The sequence below is a fragment of the Curcuma longa genome, chromosome 12 (genome assembly GCF_044706935.1).
Source record: "Curcuma longa cultivar G26 ecotype Majalengka, Jawa Barat chromosome 12, ITB_CL_G26_1.1, whole genome shotgun sequence".
Taxonomy (NCBI): Eukaryota; Viridiplantae; Streptophyta; class Magnoliopsida; order Zingiberales; family Zingiberaceae; genus Curcuma; species Curcuma longa.
In genome coordinates, this window is record NC_133872.1 from 7248134 (window position 1) to 7262424 (window position 14291).

Here is a 14291-nt window from a genome sequence, read left to right on the forward strand (position 1 = left end):
AGTTATGCTCAACATGATCCATGACATCAATGTAGATTGCTTGATAACAGCTGTCGCCCCTAGCGCAACGGCCCACTCGTGCTATTGGCTAGCAGACGACACTTCGCTCGTGTGATCTACTATGTAACTTGCCTAGGGCTTTGCATGACAGTCTATATAGATCTTCCACCTCCGTTACTATATAAGATTCTGTGAAGGTATAATTTTCTTCTCGCATGCGAAAATAACTCTCTTCATCTACTTCGAGCTCTTTCGTGCTCTCGGACACACAAATCCATTGTTGACTTGACCATCAGAGGAGTTATGCGGACAACATCGACCCCAGCTGACAAACTTTACTTGGTAGGATACTAGGAGTGGACGTATCGAAAGATCGACACCACTATAATTCCGAAAGAAGAAAGAAAATAGGAGTCCGAGGGGATGAAGAAGATGCCATCAGAAGTCCATTGTAGTGCCAATTGGAATAGTGTCTTAGAGCATAGGAGGATACAAACATATGCACTAGTTAAAAATTATTGGATCTTCCAAAGGCACGAATATGACAATTTGAGATTTTTTTAATTTAAATTGCTACACGTGGCACATCAATAAGTATGACATATAATTATGTTTTAAGTAATAAAATAAAAGGCAAAAAATTAAAAGTCTCACAAAGAACCTATAAGTAATAATGACCTCTCGACTTGACGCAGTTGAAGGAGGAGTGAGTATTTGAATCTCGATGAAACTGAGATAATATTTTTTTTCATCATAGTTAAATATAATTTTTGTTTTACCTTTTATATATGATCATGAGATCAACCGTGTAAAGTCGTTGAGGTGACAGATTCTACTTATTACAGAAGAGTATTTGATTAAAATCGAATCAAATTAATTAAAATAGAATCCAACCAAATCGAATTTTTTTGAATCAATCGAACTCGATCAAATTTTTATATAAAAATTAAAACAAATAAACTCGATAAAATATCAACTAATTCAATTTTTGATCAAGTTAATCGAAATAATAAAAATTTTAAAGTATTATGAGAGATTTATCAATTAATTAAGAATTTACTTATTTAGAAGTTATTTTTTTATTTTAATTAATTCGATTTAATCGAATACAAAATTTTAAAATCGAAACTGAATCGAATTAATCAATTTTTTTAAAAAAAATTGAATTTCCTAAATAATCGAATCAAATTTTTAAATTTGATCTGTTCGGTCGATTTATTCGGTGTGATCAAATTTTTACTCACCCCTAAGTTCTATCACAACCCTGTACACTAAACAAACGCCCTCCATAGCAATAGAGTCCTATTAAGCTCCGACCTCTTCTACCTGCACGACCATAGTGATTCTGGAACAAGGAGAAATTTAATCGGATAGACTCTTTTTGACCTCAACCTTCAACTGTCCCTGATGCAAAATTGACTCGACTCGACTCGACTCGGCTCACCTCAATTCGGCTCAACTTGATTCAAACTTGACTCGGTTCAATTCGATCGACTCGACTCGACTCGACTCGACCACTGCGTTACTCAACTAAATCAAAGTGAGTTAAAGTTTCAGACACTGAGACGGTAAGTATTTAATGGCAAGAGGACAAAATAGTGCGAGTGTGACAGAAGGCGTTGGGTGGGGAAAGGGAGAGAGAGTTCGAGATCGCTGATTCCTGGAGGAAGGAAGAAGAGAGGAAAAGAGAATCGAGGAGGAGAAGACGCATTACCCATGCACGCATCCAGTTCCATGTCCGCATCAAGACGCCCGCTGCCGCTTTACTGACGTTGCTGCGATCTCGCTTGCCATATATCAGAAAGTGAGTAGCTTTGTTTCTTTCCTCCTCTTGCGTTTTCATTGGAGCGTAGGAGGAGCACCAGGGAGGCCCAAGAGGAGGGCAGGAGAGGCTTGAATCTTTAGTTAGGGTTCGCCCTCTCGACCTATTACTCTCCCCTGTTTTGATCGTGGAGACTGACAGGTATTCTCTCTGTCTTTCTTGGTTTTAGGTTTCTGTTGGCGGAAAAGTTCCTCTTTTTGTTCAAGATTGGTGGTTGACTGTTCTCTTAGGGTTCCTTTCGACTGGAAAGATCGCTTTTTGAATCGAGTTTACTGGGTTCCAAGGCGATTTAGTGTAAGTTTCGTCGTGTTGACTTTGCTACTAGATTGAATTGTTAATCGAGCTGTTCTCCCATTGTCAACAGCTAGACGAACCTTGTTCTTGAATTCTTTTTATGAGATGGTGGCTTTTTGATTCTTCCGGTTCAAACTCCGGTGTGTGCGCTTGCTTCGTTCTCTGGCGTTCAACTTATTTATTGTTTAACGATAAGGTGCTGAGAGTTTGGTTCTCTTCAAAAGCAGTTTGAGAAGTTCTAGCTTTATATCAGTCTCTTTCTGATGGATTACTACTTTTGGACTTTTTTTAGTGCGATGAGGATGGCTGCGAATCACAGCGTCAGTTTTCCTTACGGCGTTTTCCCGCAGTCCTTTTGCAATCAGCACGTCGTTTCTTTTCAACCAGGGACTGTAAACAGTGAAACCGGGCCAGTCTCAGGTGACGTGGGCGTTTTAAGTGCAGTTGATGGAACAACAGGGTTGATGAAGACAGGGAACTCTAGCATGTTGAACAGTATTTCTTCCGTGATGTCGACAAGTAATTCTCCTGGAACTGTCCTTGATCCGACGCAGGGTCTTCAGCTTCGTGCAAAATTTGCTGTGACTTGGTCCTTTGCAGAGCTGGAAGTGTTGAAGCAAAGCATCGTCAGGTGAGGAAAAACTTGCAATTTTCTCTGCATATGCGATGGGAAATTGCCCTGGATATGTGATTTAGATGTATAAATATATTGGTAGGTCTCTTTCCTACTTTAGCTTTTGCAAGTGGTGGTTATTCAGTCAACTTTAACATGATTTTATAGAAAAGGCTAGTTAATCAACTTCAGTATGGTACGGTTATATGCTTAATCTTGCTTGCGACAAGTTATGTCATCATTTCATTGTTGGGTTTGGGCCACTTAACTGAAGTATTCACACACACTCGAGGAGAAGTATACTAAATTGGTTCTTAGCATGTCTAGCTTTAGGATAAATAGTTGGCCAATCAACTGTATTTCTTCTATTTGAGGAGAGGTCTCTCATACCCTTCAATAGATACTACATATCGCATTTAATTGCACACACAATTTCAAAAAACAGCCAGTCTCGATCTGAATTGAATGAGTCAGGTCTGCTTCTTGATTTATCAGGCGATTCAGACCTATGATTGCACCCCGAGGAGCAATGTATACAAAGGGAAGGGACAGCTAAATGTATGAGATGCTGCTGAAATCTGATAAATTTGACAAAAATATGACATAAAAAGAGAGATGAACCATTCAAGATCTTGCTTAATTCTACTCAGGAAGGTAGAGCTCATCTAATAACAGGAATGATGATTGTAGGGGAAAAAATGAGTGAAGAACTAAAACAAGAAGAAAGAAGCATACTAGGAAGATTAGATCTTGTAGGCTTAGAGGAGCTCCTCTTGGCTGTAGCTGCAAAGCCTCGACAAAGGAACAAGAAACTAACAGTAGAATAAAGGAATACAATGGCCATTCGTGGGGTTGCAAAGTTGTCTTCAAGTCATAATAGTGTTTTGGGACCGTGTTGGAAATACATGAACAAGTGATTTTAGGGCAAAAGTGTGTGTAATTAAGTTTTCAAAATATATCAGACTTTAATATAGAATCAAAATGTTATGAATTATAATATAATATCTGTTACCAATCAGACTTTATTATTGTTTACTGTATGATTTTTTTTTGTCTAATAAAGATAATTTAAATACTATAACACTACATTTCTTTTTAATAGAAACCTATTGTTATGCATTAAAATTTTATATCAATGAGATGAGTTAAATACTACAGTTTAAGTTATTAATATAATGCTCCTTTTATTGATTTGATATTATTTATTTTTAGTGTTCACACTCTAAAGCTATTGATTAAATAGTAATCATGTTATTAAAATTAAATGATACAAGTTAATAATTGTATATGATTTAACTGAGCTTAAAGGTTTTTGAACTTCTTTTTTTTATTACTTACATTGAACAATTTTATTTAATATTTCTATTTCTTAAAGATATTTATTTTCTGCAGATTCCAATTCATCTATCATATTTGTGCAACCAATAATTTGGGGTTTTTGGCTGTACGAAATCGATACCATAGAAATTTAGTGAAGGCATGAACTATGGAAGGGACACTACTCTAAATACTAAGTCTTGTGTTGATTTATCACAGTTTAGACTGATTTTTTAATTGATTATCCTTTTATTGATTCAATATATCACACCTTCTAGTTTTTGTATTTTATTTTTTTTTACATTTTTTCCTTTTTTTTCAACTCATTTAGTTGCAACATCATATACTAATTAGCAGAACATTTTTTGTTTATTTAAATTGACCTATCATTTAGCTACAGATATTATTGACCTATCATTTATTTGTGAACAACTTCAGATATTATTGACCTATCCTATTTTCCATTTGTCAAATTTTTGAAACACTTATCTAGTGTAGCTTTGTAATTTAGTTGCATTGCCTTTTTCTACTGTAACATTACAAACCTTTGCTTCTTCCTTAGTAAGACATTATTTGTTTTCCTTGTCAATATTTTTGTCTTTTGTTGTTCCAGATATGCTAGTGAACCTAATATCATGAAGTATGTCAAGATAGCAGCTAGGCTCCCTGAGAAGACTGTGAGGGATGTTGCAATGAGGTGCCGATGGATGACTGTAAGGATTTTGTTCTGTATGCTGGAAGTATTATAGGAGAGTGTGCAACATGTTTCAATGATTCTATCATTAAGGTCCATTGTTTGCACTGTGGATGTAGATGGCTTATTAAATAGATTATCTTCTCTCCCATAGTTTCCTATGGGTCTGCTTGAATAATCTCCAACTTTTGAGAAATGCATCATGGATGGACATATTTATGCAATTACAAAGCTATTCACAAGCTTGGTCCATCCATTGCCACTAAACAATTTTGAGAATGGTTCATGATTTTGGAAGAACTGTTAAATGAGTTGTTTAGAAAGTAATTTCATGGTAAACTTCATACTTAGGATATGTCAATGCCATCAACTGCTGAAATGTTATAATTAATGACCATACCATATTGAAAGAAATGTAGAATTGTCCTAACAAGATCCTGCCTTACTGACTACAGCCAAATCTCACCTGAAGTGTACAATAAAGAGTAAGCACATTCACCTTTAAACCTATAGGTTCACACTGAGACTAATTCACTTTTTCATGTTATGCTTTTCTTTCGATGTATTCTTGATTCCATTTTGTCAAAATACCTAAATGTTAGAGAGCTATTGCAGCACCTTCTATCTTAAATAATATACAGTGCTTTTTCAGACCAGCAAAGATATTTGTGTTCTATTTTTTTTTTCAACTGTCTAAATTTCTCTGGGTAGATTTTATTTGCCTGCCAAACATGTAGCATTGGTGATACTTTTTGATGAAAATGCAGAAGAAAGAGATTGGTAAACGGCGTAAACCTGAGGATTGTTTGATTGGGAAGAAGACAAAAGACAGGAAGGTAGCCTTTTGCTGTCCTGACATCATTTTCTGGATTCTCCATGATCTAGAGTAGTTATCATAGCTCTATAGGTTGAGCATGCTATCCTCTAAAATGCCTTTTTCCTTTATTTTTTCATTTTTCACTAAAATAATTGATGGAAGGCATTACTATATATTAGTCAAAGAAGAAAAGGGTAGCACGAATCTTGTAGAATGAACATGTCATTTCTCCTTTGGCTGAAGGGGTAACTCACAACTATTTTATTTTGTGATTTGATTATTCATCAAATTTACATTGTTTTTAGGACAAGTTGATCAGCTCATCCTCAGTGGCTTTTCTGCACCAAAACCCATCAGAGAATGTGACTGCCTATTCTTCTATGAGGCATGATGGGAACAATACCCCATTTCTATGTGGAGGTTGGTTAGTGCTATATTTGTTACTGTTGACTCAGTTGATTTAGGTTAACTTCATTGGTAAATTAAATCACTTGTTTGTGGTTCATGTATGTAAATAGTTCTTATAGCCCCTGAAAAATATAGTGCTGAATTCCTTCTTTCAGCAGAAGGAGTTCAATTCAGTCATTAGGATTCTTCTTTTTTTTTTTCATAAAATTTGCTCTCAACTTATGCTTGGTGATCTCCCGATCTCCCTCTGAAAGAACTTTGCTTCATGATCAGCTGCAAATATTTCTTTTTTTTCCTAGGACAAATCATTGTTTAGAATTTGGAGCCTGTTGGGTTGGCAGATTTGAATAATAATGTGGCTTATGAGTTACAAGACCTCACCTATTTCAAGTCTTCATTGGAATCTTATACTTTATGTTCCAGTGAAATTAACCTATAACAAAATAATATTTTAATGATGAATAAGGAATACAGGTGTGCCTTGACACTTTGATATTTGGGTGTCCAAGAATCAAGTTGCAAGTAAAGCATCTTTGCAAATAGGATAAATTGTCCTTTTCCATCATATGCATTAGCATAGTCTTTGCGTTGGGCCGCCTTTCTAGACTTGAGACTTATCTCAATTTTCCTTTAAAATGATTTTCCTTTTCTGATCAATCAGTTTTAAATGCAAAAAAGGTTGCTGAACCTTACTTCTATATTTGGTGAATCCACGAAGCCTCTACTTTCTTGTTGATATGATAAGCATGAAACAAAATTATGTATAATCTGGAAACAATTCTTTCAAGTGGTCAAGTTCAACCAACTTATTTTAATGTGTTTGACAGAGTTTATAAGCTAGGCTTGACTTGACATAGTGTACATAGAGCTCATGAACCTTGTTGACTTGATAAAGTCGAGTTCATATGTGCTTAATGCTTAGGGGCCTAGAATGAGTTTTGAAGCTTTTGAGGAGCTTGGAGGACACCAAAGGTGAGGAACATTGAGCGGTTGAGGATGTGATTGTGAGATTGTGGGTGTGATGGTATTAGGTGGACTCAAAAGGCAAAGAGGATTAATTGACATGGAGTAAACTTGAGATCTTGGTGCATCGAATGGATCGGAGGCCTGATGCAAGGTGGACTTTATGGTAGTCCGAAATGAGGTAGACTTAGAGACAAGGTTGATCGGATGATATGGAGCAAGTTCAGAGAGCTTGATATATTTGATGGATTGGAGGCCTGATGAGGTGAACTTTATGCCCCTGTTTATCCCAAAAGGACGGATGGAAGAAAGGATGAATTGCATAAGAGTGGAGATAGTTTCCTTCGTTTACTTGGTAATATTAAAGAAAGAACGGGTTCTAATCCATATGTAGATGCTTTATCTAGTATTTTTGACTCAAAACCTTTTTTTATGATTTTATCCTGTCATTTAGACAATCAGTTTATTCTGTTAAATTGCTATATATGACTGTGTTAAATTGCTGCACATGACTAGCTTATCTTCAATGATTGATTTTTTCGTCTGATTATATATTTTTCTTCTTGTATTATCTCTTTTGTCAGCCACCTGTTTGATTGATAGCAGAACTCGTCAGCTTCTGGATGAAAATGTAAAAATTCTTCAACAGATTGCTGTTAATCTTGATTACAATGAGGTAGATATTATAGATCTCTTTTGCTACCATCTATTATATCAAAAGATTCCATAATACAACTTGCAAAAATAAACTTATTACAAATTCATTCCCACAAAAATGAGGTACTGATCGTGTTTCCTAAACTTATTTTGTTTTGATGAAGAGATTCTGCAGTATCTGTATTACCTCTTATGACTGTTAGTACTACTTTAGTAATTGTGGTGGAAAATTTAAAATAAATTGCAACATAAAAAAAATAAAACCATAGAATTAATTGAAATATGATCTCAGACTCTGGGTTCCAGTATATATTTGTTTTAATTAAAGGAAATTCTTCATGGGTTTTATAATACCATAAATTGTTCATTGAAGGTAAAATATGTGAATTAAAATTGGGTGCAATTCCAATTCAATAGAGAGAGCAAACTCTATCTTTTACATAATATATTTAATTTCCAAGCCATGAGATATATTAGACTAAAGGCTGGGTGATGTTATTTGCTAATTCTACATGGAAGAATTGAAATTAGTCTATGGTACAGAATGCAAATGATACAACCTTATCCTTTGAGTTAATATAGAGTAGTTCTTACCTAACAAGTTTTATTTGTTTACCTTTTAGGTACATAACTCACCGGTCTCTATTTATGTTTCTTGGACCTAGTACGTGTATCCAACACGTGTGGATTTAGATGTTTGACAAAAAAATTTCTAAGAAGTTTCAAAAGAGATCTATATGACTTTGTATTTGGTATCTTGCCTTAGAGTTGTGGGATTAGTCTATCTCTAATAGCTGGGAATTGTAAAACTCAGCTAGTCTTTGCTGTGTGTCTAGACCCAAGAGGTATGATTTAATAGTGAGAATATAGCAAGAGATACATATATTTCATCACCTCAAAAAATAAAATTTTCAGCAATATTCAACAAGTCCAGGCTATCATTCTTTGTCTCAATCAATATTGTGATTTCTCATTTTATTACCTGTCAGAACATCCATTCTGCATTTGATGTGCCATTATTCTTGGCTTCTACAAGTGTTCATAGTATACGTCACCTTTTAACTATGTGATGTTGTAAAGATCATCCAATCATTTGCAATATATCTGTATTTGTCTAGAATTTAATTCACTATTATCAAATTATGGAGCTACTTCAACAGATAGCTTGCCTAATATTATTAGGTCATGTAATTTTTTCTGCTGAATTTGTGTGTTATTTACCAGCTGTTTTTATGTCTGCAGATACAAAATAACATTGATCTGTTTTGTTGCTCAAAACAGAACATAACTACCATCTTGAATAGGTATTTTACAGTTGAAGAAGTCATAGAATGATCCATGTAATAGTAATTGATACATGGTATTTTTTTTTCCTATCTTAATCTGGACGAATCCTGTTTTCTACAGCATGAGCGGAATGACCGGTATTATGAGTCAGATGCCTCCACTACCCATGCATATCAATGACAATCTGATGTCTATATTACATTGTACTGCTCATGTAAGTATCTATTATTATCTTTTTCATTCCACTCTCTTTGGTTTATTGCTGATTTTACTTGTTCGATATAAGTGGTCCCAAAGTTTTCTTATTCTTGCTTTTTCAGCTCTACATTTACAGCATATTTTTGGTTTGGTCAAGGTAGCTGTGGAAATATAATAAGACTAGAAAATAAGGGGTTCCCCCTCCCTGGCCCCTCCCCCTCTCCAAACATGATTCACCTACAGTTGATATTTTTCATTTTAGTCTAATAAGTTCTACAAATTACAGTATAGTCCCATAAACCATCTTGGGTATGTTAGTGCGATCATACCTCAAGCGGTCAAATTCAATCAAAATATTTTGATGTCTTGCAAAGGGATCAAATTGGGTTTGTGTTGTTACTCGTGTGTGCATCAAGTTTGCAAGGGCTTAGTAGATTGCATATGAAACATTGATAAGGATAGTATGGAACATCTGACGGACCAAAACTGCTGGAGGAGAGACCTTTGGGCTATGGAAGTCCTAGAATCTCTTCTAGGCTTTTGGGCATATCTTGGAGGCTACAGGTGCAACCTTTAGACATATAGAAGGTGCAACCTTTAGACATGTAGAAGTTTTGAGAGGGTGACTTATGGGTAGGTCGTGAATATATGAAGTCTTGGGCAGACTAGTAAAGTCTAAAACACTGTGAGATGAGAGATGTGTGACTTGTAATGTATTTTGGGCAATTCTAAATGAGAGTTATAGAGAGCTTTCAACTAGGAATAAGGATTCTTAGTTGTAGTCGGTTAACCAAACTTGATTAACCAAACTCGATCCTAGAGCTGTATGGAGCTTATAAAGGCATAACTAAGTAAAGTCGGGATTTTTGACATTCAGTCGACTTAAGACTAGAATTTGAGTGGATTGAAATAGCTTGCTTGTGAATAGAATGCTCTCTGTTGGGTTTGAGTTAATTGAATAAGGGGGTCCAGTCGACTGAATAAGATTTGAGTCGATTAGAGCTTTGTTGAGTTGAATAAACTACTAATAAATTATGTTAATGAGTCTTTTATATGAATTTGAGTTGACTAAAGATGATTTCGCTTATTAGACAACTGCACAAAATCTCTCAATATAAGCAGTAACTGCATTTCTTCTCAGTAACTTTGCACAAAAATCATAATTGAGTTTTAGCCTTGTGTAACCCAACACATCTTCAACAAGCACAATAATATCTTCCTTGTTCTTAAAATTTCAATCGTACAAGAAGATATACTTGCTATATGAGGTTTCTTTGCTTTATCCAAGGAGATTTTCATAGTGGGATTGTGGATTTGATGTGATACTTAGGAGAGTTTGATCCAAGGAGATTTTCATAGTGGTAGGCTCTAATTCGATTAATCTCGTCACCCCGTAAGATACTCAAGATATGATACTCAACTTTGTTGTTGGTTGTATACTCTTTTTGTTATTTCTTAGTTCATATGTGATCTTCCAATTTATTTCCGTCTACATCATTGGGCATCTCAAAGCCACATTTCTGGGTTAGCATTAAATTGAAATCAATACGAAAAAATACCTCTATCCAGTGCTTCTATAGAGAGAATTCTCCTTCAAATCTCTATGGATGAAAGCTCATTCCGACCATGATGCTCTAAACTGCATCTCCTTTTTTTTTCAACAAACAAATCTTTCAAGTAACCGGACTCTGATACCACTTATTGGAATTAGATCAAGAGGGGCAAATAGTGATTGTGCCTGCAAATAAAAATATATTCTTTTCTCCTGTTGCAATCCCAGCAAGGTCACAAAACAAATTAACAACGGAAAACTAAATAAAAACAGAGCACATACCACATCACAAAGTCATAGATGATTTACGTGGTTTGGCAGCCCGTAGGCTCCTATTCTACAACATATGATCTTTTAGGTGGATCACATCCTTAATCCTTTCTATATTCGCTCCGAGTCTTGAAACATCAGATGATTGAAGAGAAAAAGTGATAGATGTTAATCAAGAGAGGGAGAACAAGATGGCTTTTATGCTACCTGACCTTTTTTTCTTCTCATCCATTATTGACGCTATTTCTCAATGCGACAAAAAGACGTTTTCTTCTTACTCACCTTCTAGTGATTTCACCCTTGCTATCACGATTTGAGTCTCTACATCACATGATTTCTTGTTCTACACTGTCATAACTTCGAGTTTGAACCCTTTTCAACCTCCACTTCTAAAATATTCGTGGTTTGATTTTGTTTACATTGGTCTGATTTTATTTTAGTTGGGACTTGCATTTGATCCATATTTAATTGAATAGAATGGCCATGACTCTGTTAAATTACAGTTAGTATATATTATGTTGTCGTTCATTCGAAGTATAGTATCATGCAATATGCCCGGTGATGTCATGAGATTCTGATAGCTATTGGTCGAACCTTAAACTTTTGGCCCCAACATATTGGACGAGCGAGGATTGGAGGATGCCCTCGCCCAAGTGGTGTATTCGGTTTCATGTGCCCCCTTGCCCCATGACAAAGATGTCACTCTTGATATGTGAACTAGGTTTGTAACTCAACTACTTGTGCATGAAATGAAGCTTAAAAAGCTTCTTTTACTTGGATGATTTGCCCTATACGATATGACCGACGGTTAGGTAAAATCAGGTTGGTTTACAGTTGAGATCATTTTTTTCCCTGTTGCAAACGTTTCTTCGCCGTCAAGACACTTTTAGGCGTTATGATGGAATCAGAATCAAGGTTCCATGACTTATTCAGAAATTGGATATCTATTTTATCAATGCAATTTGTATTTGCGGTGACAAAACGACTGGTAAATAATAAAGTTCTATACAACTTTGCACGATTTTTTTTAGAACCTTGTATCTGAAACACCACAGCTTACCGATTTTCATGGCTCTCGGTGGTTTGCCATGGCGAACCATCCAAAGTTGCTTTAGGCTACTAACACTAGGAGTTTAGTTTTTTCTTCGCTATGTTCGATCTTGCCCACACTTGGTACTTACTTCTCCCCCAATTTTTGGTTTTGTAAGGAACAGGGAACTATCGGCAGCCGCTTTAAGGAAGAGCCAATAACCTGGTAACCTGGTTGAAGTAGTCTCCTTTTTGAGTGTACATGCTCACCAACAATAATAAAGATTGCACGGTGGAGTCCAAGGTTTGTCAAGAGCTAGGCGACAAGAACCTCTATATTGTCACCTACAAATAGTCTGTTGTGCAAATCAGAGCTTCCTGCCCGAGAGCTTGTATGTACTTTGTCGATACATGACGGTAGGTTTCTTAAGTTTACATCTCGGAAAGGTTAGTATTTTGTTTAAGTATCATTATTTATGGAGGATCTTCTGCCTAGTTGTATTGATCCAAGTGTATAGAAAGGATATGTATCTCTAGATAATAAAGTTTTGCTCTGTGGGTTTCGGTTTTGCGAAGGCTAGTTTGTCGTGTTTGCGCTTGGATGTAATCGTAGAGCTTTCATTCTTAATTCCTTCCGAAGTTTTGCATTCGCTAATTTGGCAAGCAAGTCAAAGGTTACATTTTGGATTGAAGTCTGATATTGTACATTTTCATGTTCATATTTTGTGAAAGGTTGGTTAGAAAGTAAAGCAAGCTTTTCAGTTAGTTTTGAGTATAAACTTCCGAGTGGATCGAAGAGTTACAACTTCAAATTGTGCTTCAACTATGATTCATCATCACGTATCTTGACTCGGTATTGTCATTGCGTATCGGTCTTCCTCAATGATGTAATGTTTGAAGGTGTAATATTTGAAGAATGATCCATTCTTCTTCTTCTCTTTCTCTCTTGTTCTTTTTGGGTGATGAATGAGATGCAACAATTCGGGCACTTGGGAGTCTTTCGCACCATAGTATATGTCACCCTTGCTTACGACGATTCCTCAACCCTTGATGTTGGTATACCAAACTTGATCTATCATGCTTGGACCATTGCCTCGCAAACATTGCATTTAAGTTTCTTGATCCATTGGCAAACTTTTCTAGGGTCTCTTCTCAAGGTTCACAAGCTTTGCCCTCAAAGTTTATTTTTTCGATTCTAGTTTATTAATTTTAAAATTGTTGTCTACCTTGGACATTTGTAGACCTATTCCTAGGCATGTGTCTACCTCTCTTTGGATTCTTGCTTAGGTCCTCGACTACCTTCTTAAAAAATGATAATCTCAGTAGCCACATCTCTGGGGGTAGCGGCCCCCCACGGAAGGCCCCACCGACCACCAGAGTAAATCGGGAAGGCAAGGTAGTTCAGATGCCCAGTATCCTTTGATTGCGTTCCCCATTTAGAGGAAAATTTCTGCAAATACGCCGTAGCTGGGGATCGAACCGCGGATTCAAAGTTACAATCCGGATGTATGACCTTTTGCACCATTGAGCGGGGACCCTCGACTACCTTCTTATCGTTAGGCAAGGTAGTCCTATCATAAAATTGTTTCATATGATTTTCATGGATAAATGCATATAATTATTACCCTAAATATGGAAGAATTGAAATTCAAATTAGAAGAGTATGACTTTTTCTTTACCTTAGGAGCTCTCCGTTGCTACGAATGCAAACACCCTCAAATCCTAAATTCGAAATTTAGTGGTTCATCAGTCAATTGATACACCCTAGTAGTTAATTGATATCTCTGTTTCAATCTTACCAAAGTTGAAATCTCCCCTTACTTAGCATCCTATTAATTTCAACCTACCAAAACTTTCTTTACCTAACATCCGATTAACCTTAAGCTGTCGAGACTTGAACTTTGCCTCTTATGCCAAGTCCCTATTGGATTTTCAACCATCAAGTGTTTAGTCAACTGTGATCCATTTGGATTTCTCTCTTGCCAATTTCATGTTGGACTTCTGACTACTAAGTGTCAGATCAACCCTTGACCTACTTGATTTTTCGTTCAAGCATCTACATCCAAATTAATCTTGGTCCACCTGATCCAAGATCGATTGCACCAATAATCACCCTCTCTAATAAACTCTTCTTTTAGTTAATGTCTTGTTCTCGTCAATAAATATATTGATTAAACATCAAAATTTAACTCAAGCCAACTCTTCTGTTCTTCTGCAAAAAGGTGGATCCGCCACCTTAGTGGCCCCACACGGTCGGCCTCACGACCATCTGTGAGGAGGTAAATCGAGAAAGTGCAGTTGGTTATGACGCAGGAGAGTATTGCCTGGCTTCGCCAGGATTCGAACCCTTGCCCTCTTCTGCAAGTCTGC

General features: G+C 36.2%; 1 pseudogene; it reads left to right on the forward strand.

Moving 5' to 3' along the window:
• Window positions 1–1638: 1638 nt before the first annotated feature.
• LOC141843131 (uncharacterized) lies at window positions 1639–12496 on the forward strand (annotated as a pseudogene).
• Window positions 12497–14291: the final 1795 nt, after the last annotated feature.